Source organism: Schistocerca gregaria, unplaced genomic scaffold (assembly GCF_023897955.1).
Source record: "Schistocerca gregaria isolate iqSchGreg1 unplaced genomic scaffold, iqSchGreg1.2 ptg000178l, whole genome shotgun sequence".
Taxonomy (NCBI): domain Eukaryota; kingdom Metazoa; phylum Arthropoda; class Insecta; order Orthoptera; family Acrididae; genus Schistocerca; species Schistocerca gregaria.
Genome location: NW_026061728.1, coordinates 16,730,286 through 16,741,366, shown reverse-complemented (window position 1 = coordinate 16,741,366; position 11,081 = coordinate 16,730,286). Strand labels below are relative to the sequence as shown.

Below are 11,081 nucleotides of genomic sequence, written 5' to 3'. Positions count from 1 at the left end.
GTTAAACGTTACCCAGCCATTGACCTTCGTCTGTGCGAATGCGCACAGATTGCCCGAAATCTTACGGGAATCGTCACCTTAGTGTGGGCCAGTATTGAGTGGATGGGCAAACACCTATTACGTACATTACGTTTGCGGATTGTGGCCGGTTGGAAATGTGAGTCTCACGGGAAGCGTGTAAGGGATAAATGCCTGCAGTCGCGGTATTCATCTGTGTCCTCGGTGGCTCAAATGGATAGAGCGTCTGCCATGTAAGCAGGAGATCCCGGGTTCGAGTCCCGGTCGGGGCACACATTTTCAGCTGTCCCCATCGAAGTGTATCAACAACACCTGTCGGCAGCTGAGGGTTTCAATTAACTATCAATTGTGAAGGGGATTCGAAGAACCCTTTGCCAGGCACTTAAATGTGATTTGCAGAGTATCCATATAGATGTAGATCAAAGCTCGTCCCGTGACGCACGTCCACAAAATGATTCATACTGCAAACATACTCGCCGATAACACTGACGAATAACGAGTGCTGCATATCCAGGTTAGACAGATCGGCTTTTCCTGCCAAGAAGAACAGGGAGTTGCTATCTAGGAACAATTCCAGCCAGAGGAAGGGTTGAAAAGTGCTCCTTGGATTGCACACTAAACGTAAATAACGAAAATGCATTTTTGGTAAAAATTGGACAAAGCATAATCCTGTGCTCTCCGTATTGCATTAGCCGTTTTGAATATTGAAAATCTTACTGCAGATTCGTGTTCAGCGACATTAAAAATATACATGTAACCCTCAGTTCATGCAAATCGAAGTAATAATATAACTAAAAGGTTTCCCTAGACGTTGAACTTTTTTTTTTTTTTTTTTTTTTTTTTTTTTTTTTTTTTTTTTTGGAGAAACAATTTTCTCAGAACGGCATGCAGCATTAACTAAAAATGGTTCAATCTCTTAACTTCTACCTCTGACCCAGAAAAGTAAACACTTTTCTTAGGAGCTTATACCTATAATATATGACACTGATTAATATTAAGTAATTTTTGTGAAGGCATAAGGAGTGAAACAAACCACCCAAAAAATCGAACTCAGAGTTCGAATTAGTACCGTATCGTTAAATTTACGGTTGTTTCATTGCGGTTAGGTATGCGCTCCCATAAATTTTATGTACCATCGACTGATGTTTTCCATTTTCAATTTCAGAGAAGTAATTTAGTATCAACTGATGTCATCCATTTTTGATTTCAGGTAACATCTGAGAGGCCACACTGCACGCAGTCCGCGTGATCAAATCATAATTGCGGGCGCCATTTTTTTTTACTGAAAATCTAAAATAAAGCTCATAGTATGATCACTCGTAACTCCCAAACAGATCGTTCAAGTGTATTTTCACTGTCTCAAAAAAAATATATAACATTTTTTGCTCATTTGAATGAGAACCTGGCCGTAACGCCGGAATATAGTCACGAGATTTTTTTCGGAGACGCTGTACGTTCGCGAGAAGAATTTCGTTCTGCGCGTGTCGATGGACGTTCTACAGATATTACTGTTTGTGTGTTTGTGTACTACTCAGTCGTGCCATTCGAGTGTACATCTTTGCATAGTTTTCCTTTGACGGTGTAAACAGTGTTCGGCTCAGTTGCTAACTGGCCAGTTGAGTGGTTCCGAAGTTGTCGGATGTGCGGTGCGTTCTGTCTGCTAGGATAACAACAGACTGGCGTGGTGCGATGGCAGAAGCAGACACTGAAGGAGCTAGCTGCTGGGACGCCAGCGAACAATTTATGCCAAGTAAGACGAAGAGAACTATTCTAAAATTACGAGCCGCCTCAATAGTGTTTATCATTAGTAAATCTTGTAGTTGAGACTGCCACCAATCTACAATAACTGACATTTTTGCCTAGAGAGAGATTAGCGAGAAATACAGGATATCCCCCACACACTGAAATTTTGGTTGTGATGACAGGCCTATGGGCAGTGTAGCCCGAGATCTAAGTTAGGTTGGAAGGGGGTAATTTGATTGAGAGATGTTTACGCCAACGATTATTAATGCCGAGTAAACGTTGTGTAAGCAGATTTCCCTGTAGCGTAGCCTAGTGTTTCCGTCCGCGCCATGTTTAACACACTTTCTCTGGCTGTGTACAAAAGTCGCACAACAGCGACGAAAACTACGTTTCTGGTGGGGGGACGGGAGAGTTCCCTATGTAACTTTCACTACAAATTTTAGTAACCGCCGAAACTAGCCGAATTAGAAGCGTAATTTTAACTATATTTCCGTTTGTGGGAAAATAGTGATTCTCCTCTTTCGGCAGCAACTATAATATGTAGGCGACTTATTAGTTTCTTTTTTTTTAAAAAAAAAAAAAAACTCTGAATCATGATCTCAGTAGACGCAGTGCTTTTTACGTTGCTTGATCCGAGGTCGATAGTAAACAATGCAATGTATTGGTAAACTCTTTGAAGTGTGACGCGTGTTGCATAGACGGCGTCTGCAATGTTCGTAAGGCCAAGCTTGTATATATTCTGTGTCTGTTTAATTAAGGCGAGGAGGATAATGTTCAAGGAGCACTGCATTAGCAGTCTATGGAGAAATTGAGAATTTGGATCTGACGAACGGCATGCTCGGGCAGTTCGTGCTATTATGTTGACCACTGCGTAATTCGGACACAGTGATCATTGCCTCTCCCTAGTAACCAGGAGACTCGGGAGGTAATCCTGGTCTGGCACAAATTTTCAACAGTGCCTATTGTCAGATAATTTTATTAGTGGTCCGGTCTTAAATTGTGTTTTGTTCACGAAACGTCGTTTAGCTTTTTCATGGATAACAGCTTTGGAAAGCGTACAGTCTGTACAGGTTACATTGATAATCACACGTCGTTAGTCCAAGGCAACTACAGCTACATAGTTTTACCAAGAACTTCTTCGTAGGTAGTTTCCCTGTAGTGGTATTTTGTTTTAGTGTTTATAGACTGTAGGCTTGGATGAAATATGAAACACATATCCGAAGTTTCTGTTGATGCTGTAGATCCTGTTTTATCCGTGCTAGGGGCACAAACACTTCATCAAATACTGGAGGACACAATTTGCCTCGAGATTTAGCAATTTTTCGTAATATAGGCCTAGCTTCGATATATTTTTCTCTAATTGTTGTTTGGATTTAATCTTAAAACACACTAACTTTTCCACCAGTTATTCTATATGTGGTTTCATCCCTTTCGTAGCATAGAGTTCCTAAACGGTCGATAATATTAATAATTTCCTTTCTCACTTTGATTTTCTGTAGAATCTCCTGTTTGTGGTTATTGCTAACCTGTTTCACATTCTCACTTTTATTATTTTTATTTTTCTAGTTTTGTGACTGGAAGCCAAATTTTCTTTGAATTCAGTCTTTAATTCTGAAACAGTTTCAGTTAAAGGTCAAGTGAAGATGGCGATCTATTTGAGGAGAATGGTTAGGAGATCTTTTATATTAGACGTACACAGGTCATTGAGATCCTTATCTATATAAAATTACTTCGAGTTTGATGTAGCCCATTCTCTTGTCATCATGTCGGCTGTATCGTAGCGTATTGTCTCGATTAGGTTGGAGATTTTGATTGAGAGTTGCAGAAGTCCACGAAAGTGATTACGAAGTCAAGACTATACTAACAGAACGATGTGTAGCGTAGACCAAAACGCTCTTTCTGTCCTTTTAAAATCTCTTTTAATTAAAAATAACTAAAGCTGCAAGATACAATTACAAAAACTGCTTTATGTAATACAGAAATCCCAGTCTATTGTTGTGTACGTACACTAATTTTTTGTCACCGAATATATATTTTTTACTCATTTGCTGGATTCCAGTTTCCCGCTTTTTGCGGCGAAAACCCTTTCCCTGCGAAGGGCCCAATAGCATGTCGGTTATATTCGCGACTTTATCGACGATCAGTAATTTCATATAGTCTATCCACCGGCGTCATTGTTAACATCGAATATAGATTTAAGTATTAGGAAGGCCAATATGAACCTAACGCATGGGTAGGTCTAATGATGAATAAAAAAAAAATTCGAATGCGGGTTAGCTACTACAAGCAGCACAGTGAACGCGTTATTATGGCCAAGATAGACATGAAGCCCACACCTACCATAATCTTAAAAGTAGTCCGCAGATGAGGAAGAAATTGATGAAATGTGTGATGAGATAAAAGAAATTATTCAGATAGTGAAGGGAGATGAAAATAGAATAGTGACAAGTGATTGGAATTTGATAGTAGAGAAATGAAGAAAAGGAAACGTAGTAGGTGAATATGGAATGGTGGTAAGAAATGAAAGAGGAAGCCGCCTGGTAGGTTTTTGCCCAGAGCATAACTTAATCATCGCTAACACTTGGTTCAAGAATCGTGAAAGAACGTTGTATACGTGGAAGAGACCTGGAGATACTGCAAGATTTTAGATAGATTATATAATGGTAAGAAACCAGGTATTAAATTGTAAGACATTTCCAGGGGCAAATGTGTACTCTGACCACAATCTATAGGTTATGAACTGTAGATTAAAACTGAAGAAACTGCAAAAATGTGGGAAATTAAGGAGATGGGACCTGGATAAACTGAAAGAACCAGAGGTTGTACAGAGTTTCAGGGAGAGCATAAGGGAACAATTGATAGGAATGGGGGAATGAAATACAGTAGAAGAAGAATGGGTAGCCTTGAGGGATGAAGTAGTGAAGGCAGCAGAGGATCAAGTAGGCAAAAAGCCGAGGGCTAGTAGGAATCCTTGGGTAACAGAAGAAATATTGAATTCAATTGATGAAAGGAGAAAATATAAAAATGCAGTAAATGAAGCAGGCGAAAAGGAATACAAACGTCTCAAAAATTAGATCGACATGAAGTGCAAAGTGGCTAAGCAGGGATGGCTAGAGGACAAATGTAAGGATGTAGAGGCGAAAATCACCATGGGTAAGATAGACACCGCCTACAGGAAAATTAAAGTGACAGCATAGATCGAGGTGGTGGGATCACTCATGGGAAAATTCCTGCAGTAGTTGATGTTAGAGCTGTACCAGTCAGCTGATAGGTGTTCCTGCTTAAGGGAAGTCTCTCTAACAAAAGATCCACTTTTGACAAAGCTTAAGTATCCAAGTAATGAGAGAATTAGTATATTTCATCAAAATATACAAGATGTTAGAGATAAAGTTAGTGAACTGCTTATAGATGTTGACTCTGAAATTATTGGTATATTTGAGCACTTCTTAAATAAGGAGATAATTCAGAGGCTTCCTTTACCAGAATACAGGTTGGCTGGCAGCTTTTCTAGGAGCTCTTTTCGGTGTGGGGGAGTAGCCATGTATGTGAAAAGCAGCATCCCATTACAGTCAATTGATGTTTATAAGTACTGCACTGAAAAAGTGTTAGAATGTTGTGAAGGTATGGTTAAATTTAATGGAGCTAAACTTCTAATTGTTATTTATAGAGGCACAGACGCCAATTTCACAACATTTTTGCTAAAGCTAGAGGAGGTTTTTGGTACACTTTGTAGGAAATACAAAAAATTATTTATATGTGGTGATTTCAATATTAATTGTAAAGTGATTGTGCAAGTAAAAGGATGTTGGTAGATCTCCTTAATTCATATAATCATATGTAAACTGGTATGGAAAAGTGGTATGCAGATAGAATAGCTACGTCTCAGGATACAATTAAAACCATATGGTCAGTCGTAAACGAAGTGGCTGGTCTGTAGAGACAGGTCGACGATATAGAATCAGTGCGTAGTGGGAATGTTCGTGTTACTGATAAGTCGCATATATGTACAGTATTTAATAATCACTTTCTGAATGTACCAGGTGAACTAAATAGAAACCTAGCCCCAACAGGGAATCATATAGCGCTCTTAGAAAAAAGTGTTCCGAGACTGTTACCTGAAACGGTCCTCCATGATACTGACAAGAGGGAGATTGAGTTAATAATTAAATCACTAAAGACCAAGAACTCTCATGGATATGGCAGGCTATCTAGCAGAATACTGAAGTATTGTTCTGTGTATGTTGGCCCAGTACTTAGCCATATCTGTGACTTTTCCTTTAGCGGTGGTCGGTTTCCTGACCGATTAAAGTACTCTCTACTGAAGCCACTTTATAAAAAGGGAGACAAGGATAATGTTGACAACTTTAGACCTATTTCCATGCCATCGGAGTTCGCTAAAGTTATCGAGAAGGTTGTATATACAAGGTTACTGGAGCATTTAAATTCACATTATTTGCTGTCAAATGTACAGTTTGGTTTCAGAAATGGTTTAACAACTGAAAATGCTATATTCTCTTTTCTCTGTGAGGTTTTGGACGGATAAAATAAAAGGTTGCGAACGCTAGGTGTTTTCTTTGATTTAACGAAGGCTTTTGACTGTGTTGACCACAAAATATTACTGCACAAGTTGGACCATTATGGAGTAAGGGAGTAGCATACAATTGGTTCCCCTCTTACTTTAAGAACAGAAAGCAGAAGGTAATTCTCTGCGATATTGACAGTGGTAGTGATAATCATTCGCAATTGGGCTCTGTTAAGAGGGCATTCCCCCAAGGGTCGGTTCTGGGGCCACTGCTGTTTCTTACTTATATAAATGATATGCCCTCTAGTATTACAGGTGATTCAAAAATATTTCTGTTTGCTGATGACACCAGCTTGGCAGTGAAGGATCTTGTGTGTAATACTGAAACAGTATCAAATAATGTAGTTAATGGATTAAGTTCATGGCTTGTGGATAACAATTTGATGCTAAATCACAGTAAGACTCAGTTTTTGCAGTTTCTAATTCACAATTCAACAAGGACCGATATTTTGATCAGACAGAATGGGCATGTTATAAGCGAGACGAAACAGTTCAAGTTCCTAGGCGATCGGATATAAAGTAAGCCGTTGTGGAAAGCCCATGTCCAGGATCTTGTTCAGAAACTAAATGCTGCTTTAGTTACCATTAGAACAGTATCTGAAATTAGTGACAGTTCAACATGGAAAATAGTCTACTTCGCATATTTTCATATGCTTAGGTCGTATGGTATTATATTCTTTGGGTAATTCTTCTGATTCAAAAAGGGTATTTTTGGCTCAAAACGGGCTGTTCGAGCTATATGGGGTGTAAGTTCGAGAACCTCTTGTTGGCCCCTATTCAATAGTCTGGGAATTCTGACATTGCCCTGACAGCATATATTTTCTTTAATGTTGTTTATTGTTAGCAGTATTAGCGTATTCCCAACAGTTAGCAGCTTTCAATCAGTTAATGCTAGGCACAAATCGAATCTGTATGTGGAATGCACTTCCTTGACTCTTGTGAAGAAAGGAGTGCAGTATTCTGCTGGATCCATTGTCAATCAGCTACCACAAGAACTCAAAAATCTTAGCAGTAGCCCAAAATCTTTTAAGTCTAAACTGAAGAGTTTCCTCATGGCTCACTCCTTCTATTCTGTCGAGGAGCTCCTGGAAGAGCTAAAAAATTATGCAAATTTCAGTGTTACGTAGTTAATTTTCTTTATTTAAACTTACGACTTGTCGCCTTAATATGTTTTTATATTTCATTTTATCTGTTTCTACTATCGTGTTATAATTTCATGTATTGACTCGTTCTATGACCATGAAGATTTCTCCTTAATATGGTCCCACGGAACAATAAATAAATAAAAATAAAAGCTTTGGAGAAAAGAGATCCACTTGTATGCATATCAAGAGCTCAGATGGAAACCCTGTTATAAGCGAAGAAGGGAAAGCAGAAAGGTGGAAGGAGTATATAGAAGATCTATACAAGGGCAATGGGCTTGAAAACAGAATTTGGAAATGGAAGAGCATGTAGATGAAGATGAAATAAGAGATGATATACTGCGTGAAGAGTTTGGCAGAGCAGTGAAAGACCTACGCCGAAACAAGGCCCCGGGAGTATTCAACATCCCATTATAACTACTGACACCCGTGGGAGAGCCAGCCCTGACTAAACTCTACCATCTGATGAGCAAGATGTATGAGACAGGCGAAATACCGTCAGACTTCAAGAAGAATATAATAATTCCAATCTCTAAGAAAGCAGTTGTTGACAGATGTGAAAATTATCGAACTATTTGTTTAGTAAGTCACAGGCGCAAAATACTAAAGCCAATTCTTTACAGACGAATGGAGAAACTGGTAGAAGCCGACCTCGGGGTATACCAGTTTGGATTCCGTAGAAATACTGGAACACATGAGGCAATACTGACCCTACGTCCTCTCTTAAGAGCTAGATTAAGGAAAGGCACACCTACGTTTCTAGCGTTTGTAGACTTAGAGAAATCTTTTGACAATGTTGACTGGAAAACTCTTTCAAATACTGAAGTGGCAGTGGTAAAATGCAGTGAGTGAAAGGCCATTTACAATTTGTACACATACCAGATGGGAGTTGCAAGAGTCAGGGGGCATGAAAGGGAAGCAGTGGTTGGGAAGGTAGTGAGATGCGGTTCTAGTCAATCGCCGATGTTATTCAATCTGTTTATTGAGCAAGCAGTAAAGGAAAAAAAGATAAAAATCGAAGTAGGAATTAAAATCTATGGAGAAGAAATTAAAACCTTGAGGTTCGCTCATGACATAATTCTGTCAGAGACATCAAAGGACCTGGAAGAGCAGCTGAATGGAGTGGAGTGTCCTGAAAGAATGATATAAGATGATCATCAATAAAAGCAAAACGAGGATAATGGAATGTAGTCGAAACATGTTTGGTGATGCTGAAGGAATTAGATTAGGAACTGAGACACTTAAAGTAGTAAAGGAGTTTTGGTATTTGGGGAGCAAAATAACTGATGACGGTCGAAGTATAGAGGATATAAATTGTATACTGGCAATGGCAAGGAAAGTGTTTCTGAAGAAGAAAAACTTGTTAACATCGAGTAAAGCTTTACGTATCAGGAAGTGTGTTATCCGAGTATTTGTATGGAGTGTAGCCATGTATGGAAGTGAATCATGGACGATAAAGAGTTTGGATAAGAAGAGACTAGAGGCTTTAGAAATAAGGTGCTACAGAAGAATGCTGAAGATCAGATGGGTAGATCACTTAACTAATGACGAGGTATTAAATAGTATTGGGGAGAAGAGAACTTTGTGGCACAACTTGACTACAAGAAGGAATCGGTTGGTAGGACACGTTCTGTGGCATCAGCGGATCACCATTTTAGTATTGGAGGGCAACGCGGAGGGTAAAGGTCGAGGAGGGAGACCAGGAGATGAATACACTAGCAGATTCAGAAGGATGTAGGTTGCAGTGGGTATTGGGAGATGGCGCTTGCACATGATACAGGAGCATGGAGAGCTGCATCAAACCAGTCTCTGGACTGAAGACCACAACAACAACAACAATAAGAAGGCATCTGTCTCATGTGTACCCTTCAACAGAGATAGGACAGACAAGACGGTTAGATTAGACTATATGTAGTTTCTGTTGCAAATGATCCATAATGAGGAGATGCTCAGTGGGAAACTAATATGCTAATTTACCTTCCACAGATCGCAAGTGGACTGATCATCGACGTGAAATGAGGGATGAAAATTTAAACGTACTTCTGATCGTACTCGTATTATTTGACACCCTCCCCCCCCCCCCACTCTCTCTCTCTCTCTCTCTCTCTCTCTCTCTCTCTCTCTCTCTCTCTCTCTCTCTCTCTCTCTCTCTATTCTAACTCACTCACTCCTCACTCACTCTCAATCGCGCACGCCCTAGTTCTACTAAAAAATTCAATTCATTAATGGTGTCGGAGGAGATGGTTAAATAAATCCTTTAGGCTGCTCTTAAAATGAATTTTGACAGTAGTAAAACTTTTATGGCTGCTGACAAGTTATTGAAAATCCGTTTTCCTGAATGATCGAGACTTTATTGCACCAAAGTAATTAACTTCCAAATTTTTGTGGAGATTATTCATGTTTCTAGTAAGGAGTGCATGCAATGAGCTGTTGATTTGAAAATAATAATTTGACACAAAAGAAGCTCCTAAGTTTATGTAATACCCAGTAAGAAGCAGTACAAATCAAGTTTTAGTTAACGATTATTGACTTTTTAGCCGGCTGTGGTGCCTTGGACATGAGCTAGGACCTTAAGATTTTGCATGAAAGGAGGACAAGCAGCCGCGTTGCACGGGAGAATGTGAAAAGTGTTCATATGTAGTAAAAACCTGAGAAATCCGCCCGTTTTTGTCATTTGCTATCGAATCGACTTAATGCCAGATCGTCTCTTTGTCCTCTCTTCTCTATGAAACAGTTTCACTTATCGTCTGCAAAACCATGTTGCGTGCTGCGGTATGCGGAAACACTAAAAGTACCATAGTAGAACACAGAAGAAGTTTCTAAGTTGATGTAATAGACTGTAAGAAGCAGTACAATTCAAGTAATCAGAAACATTGAAATTAAGTAAGTCCAAATGTTCAGATTGGTTTTTTAGGTCCGATTTTCTCAACAACTTGGTGATCAAACCAATATATCAGTCCGGAACAAGGACAAAATATTTCCACACTTCTGGAACGAAGGCACAAACGTTTTGCCCAAAATAGTCATTTTTTGTTAACTTGCAAGTATATGTGAAGGAAGGAATTGGTGTGTAGTCTAGTCAAGTAACCACTCCAATTTTACCTGAATGCTAGAATGAGATACTGTTATACAGTAGCTTCCAAAATTCAGAAGGTTACTGAAGTGTATCTAAAAAAAAAAGAGGAACTATCCAATATTAAAAACTCTTGTGTCACGAATAATATATATAAAGCAATTGATTTAGTAACAGATGTTGATGAGAACTCAGAGCTTGTATGTATGAAACGTAAAAGGAGACCTCTGTAGGAAAAACAAATTAAGTTTTCGAAAAAACCAAGTGATTAACACGCGATCTAGTGTCTTTCTCTTCTTATGATTCACTTCTGTTTTGACATTCGATGTACTAAGAGGAGGGTTGCCGAAATTCCTACGTCTTATTTTTTTTTATGGAATAATAAGATTATCATTCATAAATATCGGTCTCTGCAGTTATTGTAGTGAACCTTTTAATACTACCGCACTGAACTACTTAAATGATTTTATACTTTTTAGGTAGATGTATCATGAAATTGTGGTCACGTTATTTGAAAGCAAGA

General features: G+C 38.9%; 1 non-coding gene across 1 annotated transcript; it reads left to right on the top strand.

The window, feature by feature from the left end:
- Window positions 1-216: 216 nt before the first annotated feature.
- Trnat-ugu (transfer RNA threonine (anticodon UGU)) lies at window positions 217-290 on the top strand. Its single transcript has one exon. It is a non-coding gene; the product is annotated as a tRNA-Thr (tRNA).
- Window positions 291-11,081: the final 10,791 nt, after the last annotated feature.